General features: G+C 40.0%; 1 long non-coding RNA gene across 1 annotated transcript; it reads right to left on the bottom strand.

Annotated features, from left to right (window-relative positions):
* Nucleotides 1-5,743: 5,743 nt before the first annotated feature.
* On the bottom strand, nt 5,744-6,647 carry LOC131258119 (uncharacterized). The gene is made up of 2 exons (XR_009177888.1): nt 6,217-6,647; nt 5,744-6,127 (listed from the first exon to the last, which is right to left on the bottom strand). It is a non-coding gene; the product is annotated as an uncharacterized LOC131258119 (long non-coding RNA).
* Nucleotides 6,648-6,921: the final 274 nt, after the last annotated feature.

Below are 6,921 nucleotides of genomic sequence, written 5' to 3'. Positions count from 1 at the left end.
ATGGTAGTTACCGGGGCCTCGCCTAATCCGCTCCCATGGGAACTGATCACCCGAAGCAACAAATGGGTGTGGATGTTGGCCCCCCGTCCATCAGATGGGTGTCTGCTTTACGGGAGAAAGGAGGAAAAGTATGCCAGACGCTTCTTTTCTCCCGGGTGGTGGGAGGGAGGCAGCAGTTAAGATGTATTTTAGGAGACCCCGACCTATGCCAACAACCGAACAGACGATGTAAGTAAACATACAAGCCTGGCCCACCTAGCGAGTTGATCAGCATGATTTTTGAGATCTTTCATGGTGGGACCTACCATATTTATATCACATATGCCCTATGTAAGTGAATTGCATGAAGGACATAGCTAGCCATTGGCGTTTCTTGCAATAGTGGTTGGCTTTAATTCACATGAAGCCTATATGATATATGTGTCCACCACAGACTTCCAGCGGGGAACTGAGTTAAGTTTGTCCATGCAAGGACCAACTCAGTCATCATCCCCTGCAATCTGACTCAACTTATAGGTGTGGTCCACCTAACGATTGGATCAGCATGATTTTTGAGATCTTTCATGGTGGGGCTTACCACGTGCCCTATTTTGAATATCACCCAAGACCCATGTAGATGTCCACAGTCTTCCAGTGGAGAATTGAATCAGTCCATTTTGAATCAACTCTTTCACATCTGACTCAAGATATAGGTGTGGCCCACCTAACCAGTGGATCAGCATGGTTTCCAAGCTTCTTTACAGGCCATTTTAGGACGTGGTCTGAAAATTTAAGCAGATCCAAATCCCGGGTGGACCACATCACAGGAAACAGTGTTGATTGAATGCCCACCATTAAAAACTTCCCAGGGCCTACCGTAAGAAAATCCATAATTTTTTTATTTTCCATCTGACCCGTTGATAAGGTCAAACGGACCTAGATGAAGGGAAAATATAAAGATAAGCTTGATACAAAACTTTGTGGCCCACGGAAAGCTTTTAATGGTCATTCACCATTTTTTCAGTGGTGTGGTCCACCAGAGATTTGGAAGTTTTGGGATAATGTCCTAAAATTATCTGAAAATAAAGATGGACGGTATTGATATATAACAAATTTATTAAGGTGGGCCGCATATGGGAAGAGTAACACCCACTACGGTATAACGCTCGTAACACTTATTATATGCTAGCCATGAAAATACGATAGCCCAAAAAACCAGGTCAATCCAATTAGATATTCATGTCATGAATCTTAAGATTTTTGGGTAGTTGTCGGTTGTTTTCTAGGGTTTGCCCCCACCTAATAGTTGAATCACTTGACTTTTGACTTTTGAAGTGTCCCATTTTTATGGTGAGATAATTTTATTATATGGGTGAGGTATCATATAAACATCTGGTGGGCCCACACATCAACTGGTTGGATGTACAATTAATTGTGTGTGAGCATTTCTCTATCTTAGGTATCTTAATTCACTCATTATTTTTTAACAATTTTAAATGTGTTAAAATACTATAAATTTAAGTATTAAAATATTGAGTCCATTATGGCCGTTTAGATACCACCAAATAAGTAGCTGTTTTAACTTTTGTAAGTTAACAAGCTACTTTTCTTAATTAAGCTTGATTAATCAATTTAAATAAGTAACTTGTAGCAAAAGGTAATATTTAAAAAATAAATATGATGAATTTTATTATGGTAGGCCCTAAGAAGTTTTTAATCGTGGGTGTTCTATGACCATTGTTTCTGACGCAGGGATGAACGTGATGAGGATATCTACTCCGAATCCACGGAGCTTCTCTGGACTCCTCACAGAGACTTCTCGAATCCACGAGGAAAGAAAGCAGAAAATAGAAATAAATTCTAATAAATTCGAAATTGATTAATTGATGAATAAAAACGAGTTCACAACCCTTTAAATAGGGGTACCAAGCAATGAGAAAGAAATCAGAATCAAACTACAGCTCAAACTCCTAGAATCCGCGACTTACTATAAATAGTAAACTTACTATTTATAGACGGTCGTGATGTCTACTAGTGCGCAAGGTTTTCGGCCAAAAATAGTAAGTGTCCTATTTGGCTTCACCAAACCGTTCTCCTAATTATTCTAAGCTCTTTTCACGTTGGGCGCAACTCCTAAAGCCCAACGGATGAAGAGTTATAATCAAACTAAAACTTACTATTTATAGTAAAAATGAAATTAAAACAGAGAAACGACCGTCGATCCAGGGGTTTTTCGCAATTCCGGGCTGTACAACCCAGCGTAGCGGGGTTGGTTGGCTTCAGTAGCTCGTTCTACCCCAAAATCATATATTTTACGTCAGATAACTCATTCTGGATTGCGAGATACGCCCGATTTAAGGTTCGATGGTCTGGATCACTTCTGTCGTTGACCGGGCCTTTTCTGATCCATCTTGGCCATGTAACTGTCTGCGACCCGCTCTACATCAGTTTCCTATGGCGTGGTCCACCTGAGATTTAGATTTGGCTCATTTTTGGACCAATGCCTTAAACTGAGCTAGCAAAATGGATAAATAGAGTACATAAATTAAGGTGAGCCCCACTGTCACAACATTATATATTTCCTGATTGAGTGTTTCCTAATTAAACTTGCTTTTTGGACAAGGTGTTTTAAAAAACATCCTTACAAAACATGCTTATCTACTCATTAAGTAGAAACTGAGATAAGTGACACGAGACATAAGTAACTTATTTGAAGTTACTTTTCACCCAATTAGACACATCCTTAATGACTCAGTTGACTCTTTGAGTTGACCCAACCTGGCTAGATATGAGTCGAGTCCTATTTTTTGAAAATTTGAAGTATATATATGACAACAAAAATGTGACTTATGGTATCTTACCTTATGTTTAGTTGGTGATGATAAATATGGTATTAAATATTCAAATTAGATACATTAATACAAATAAGGGATTGGACCACAAATTACAGTCCATTGAGTGGACAACTTTCAACATATTACGTGTGTTTGACATCCAACCCTCCCAATAGGTAAGACCCGCGATGAGGGTTCATGCAAAAGTAAACACCATCTATTCATTGGGTGGGCTATGCAATTGAAAACAATACATATATAGCTGCTGATTAATAACAAAAATACTATTGTGGTCCACCTGATAGTCGATGGAGTTGAGTTATGCACAAGACTAATCCTCATGATGGAACCAACAAATAGGATGCGGGGGATGTTGCACTCACATAATCGTGTTGGAAGTTATTCATTGGGTGTGGATGGTTGCTTTGGTCCATTGTATTGGACTCAGGGCTGCTGGTTAACTCACTCGAATCGGCTTGACTTGAAGCTGGGTTTGGGCTGAGCCAAGCTAATTTTTTGAGCTTGAAAGGATTTCGACCTGAGCTTTTTTTTTTTAAAACACACGTACATGCTGCAGTGGGATTTCACCACCTATGGATACTCGAACCCTTGACCAGGTGTTGAAACTCGGGAGAGTCTACCACCGGAGCGAGAGTAAGGATCTAAGATTTCAAGCTAAGCTTGAGCTATCCTGAGTTCGACTCGACTCGGCTTGAAGCTCAGCCGGAACTTCACTCAGTTCGGCTCGGCTTGATTTGGCTTAAGTTATAACTTTATATGTGTGTGTGTGTGTGTGTGTGTGTGTGTGTGTGTGTGTGTGTGTGTGCACGTGCGTGCGTGCGTGTGTGTGTGTGTGTGTGTGTGTGTGTGTGTGTAAACTTAATCAATACATTATATTTTATATAAAATATAATATAAAAAGAGCCTGCTCATATAAAAACTAGAAAGAAAATGTTCAACTCAAAAGCTTAAACTAAAACTCAGCTCGAAAGCTTAAGCTCGAACTTGGCTCGAGTTGATCCGATTTACTGACCGAACAGAGCCAAGTTAGCCAATCAGGCTCAAGAACCAAACCGAGCTGAATTTGAACTGAGATAGGCTCCTGGCTGAACTGAGCTGAGCTATGCCAAACTCGTCTCGTGTACAGCTCTAATTGGATTGAAGACCTCCTAACTTAGACAACAACATGGGGAAGTGGTGAGTTCAAAACTCACAAGGATCCTTTTATTAGCTTGACTAGCCAAGTGACTCAGATTTAGTTGTTTTGGGTTAACCAACTCCCTGAATTGGCTCGAAAGTGCTTCTTACTCGGACCTTAGTTGGTTTAAATGCTGAGTTTCTCAATGACTCGGCTCGAAATCTTAATTGGAGTTGAATATAAAGCCGTTGCTTGCTGGCTTCAAAGCTTATTACTAAGGTCAAATGTGCTAGCGCCTGAATTGATAGTCATTTTTCAGCTGAAAAATGAGCCTTGAAAGAAGGCGGCATTGGCAGCTGAAAAACATGAGAACTTAGAAGAAGACCCAACTGAGTTGGTTTGATTCAACTTGACCGGATTTCATCAAGACTAGGAGAAAAATGACTCCCAACTGAGTTGGTCGATTCAACTCAACCAGATTTCATCAAGACTAGGAGAAAAATGACTCCCTCACGCTTACATATTATCATATGGACCCTTTTATATATTTCAAAAGACTTTTGCACACGCCTGTGCAATAAAGCTAGTGTACACGTACTCTAATCCATCCATCAGGTTGGTCTGACCTTTTACATGTTTCTCAGAAATAAAATCTGGTCCAATCGGCATGTGGGCCTCAATATTGAAAACTAGTGGATGGGTTAGAAAACTTCACTCAAGTTTTTTTTAAGAGCTGTACATTTGTTTTGCAAATTGTTGCCCACCTGACCAGTGGATCAATCTGATTCTTGGCCTAGGGCATCAATATAGTGATGCCATTTGGATGGATGGATTGGATGTGGGACATATCATGCCATGGTGTCACATGTGTGGCATATACATGCACGCACATTGCCGGGCGACCCGAGTCTCTGAGGCCCACCATGATGTATATGTTTTATTCATGCCGTCCATCTGGCTTGCCAGCTCATCTTAGTATATGAGCTAAAAAATGAGGCAGATCCAAAGCTCAAGTGGACCATAATGCAGGAACAATAAAGATTGAATGCTTATTGTTGAAAACTTGTTGGGGCTACAGAAGTTTTGGATAATGATGATATTTGTGTTTTCCCTTCGTTCATGTTTGTACAACCACTTGAGCTTTAGATCTGCCTTATTTTTGAGCTCCTGTGTGTCCCAAAATGGCCTGGAAAAATGAATGGATGGCACCGATGAAACACATATCATGGTGGACCCACATAGTCAGGTCACAAGGGATATCGATGTCCCCTGTACAATTTGTTTCAAGCGTTTGGGTTTGGCAAAGCTTGGACACAGATTGCCTACTGACTAACCATGGTGTATTTCTCATCATGCACCGTCCATCCATTTTTCCAGGGCATGAGACCAAAATTGAAGCATATCTTAAGCTCAAGTGGACCACCACCATATACTCCACCAAAATCGTCATTTAGAAACGGTTTAAAACCGTTCCTAAATGCTTCAGAGCGGTTTCATACCGTTCCTAAATTAGGCGTCGCAGAAAAACAGGAACGGTTCAGAACCGTTTTGGGTACCGTTTCAATTTTTAGGAACGGAACTTTAGGAACGGCTTTAAACCGTTCTGGTGCCAACGGTCAGATTTTAGGAAAAAATTTTAGGAACAATTTTAAACCCTGTTTTAAAACCTAGAGAAACTTCATTGATGGAGATCCAATGATAACATCTATTGCATCCTTGTTGAAGCACATACATCTAAACCTCAACAATAAGATTATTTACAAAATATAGAAAAAGAAAAGAAAGCAGCAAAGACCATCCCAACACCAAAACCAAAATTACAAATTTGAAGAAATTTCCAAAAAATCCATTAGATAAGAATTACAAAGTGGGGCCCAAGCATTCATCCCAACCCAATCAATCCTTTTTTGGAGATTTTGAAGCTTCCTCAGACTTCTTAGGCAAGAGAACAGAGTTTATGTTTGGCAAAACACCACCACTTGAAATTGTCACACCAGCTAGCAATTTTCCCAAGCTCCTCATCATTTCTGACAGCCAAAAGAACAAACCTTGGAATGATGTGGGACTTCTTATTGTCTCTAGCAGCATTCCCAGCCAGCTCAAAAACCTCAGCTGCCAAGTACTCAAGAACAGTAGCCAAATAGACAGGAGATTCATGCAAGCTTATGCCATCAGCCTGTAGTAGTTGAAAGATCATTAGATAAAATACAAAATCACAGTTGCCGAAAAGTATTATTCTCATAATACAAAAGGATTTATGCATACCGGGGCAGGTACAATGTTTCTGTCAGCAATCTTCTAAGCATTGTAAGCATAAGATTTGGACATCTAAGTAACATTAATCAGTGCATGCTAGATATGCAAAGACATGACTCTTTCAGGTACGCCATAAGTTATGTACAGGAACACTTACAACCAGCTTGAAGATGCAACTAACAGGACATTTTCATTTTTCAGCTGATGGCAAGAGACACAATGATGCAATGCACCTCTAATTGAAGGGGTCAATTCAAGGATCATGCTCGCTTGCCATTGCCATCCCCGTGCAAAGGCATATGGGACACATGACCTACAACAAATGAAAACCAACAACATCATGAATTATGACAAAGCAATCCCAACTGTGTAAAACATAATGAAGAAGAAACATGTGGACTGAATGTTAAAGATCAGTAGAATGAAGCAATGAGCCAATATAAAACTTGTGCTTGAACAACACTCCATCTAAAAAATGTCATGTTGGGTGGACATGTCAAAATCCATGTTGGCAAACAATAAATGGACATCAGAACCAAAAAAAAAAATAAAATTGATGTTTGCAGCATGTTGGATTTTGATGTTTGCCCATTTGGGAACACAGGTTTCTCGGGGTGGGTGGTTGCATTAAAGACCATGGTGGAAATAGCTTGATAGAATTCTCTACAGCAGCTGGAGTACAAGACTCCCAAATTTGCAGAGGTTGCTACACTT

Source organism: Magnolia sinica, chromosome 10, assembly GCF_029962835.1.
Source record: "Magnolia sinica isolate HGM2019 chromosome 10, MsV1, whole genome shotgun sequence".
NCBI classification, from domain to species: domain Eukaryota; kingdom Viridiplantae; phylum Streptophyta; class Magnoliopsida; order Magnoliales; family Magnoliaceae; genus Magnolia; species Magnolia sinica.
This window is presented reverse-complemented; position numbering and strand designations above follow the sequence as displayed.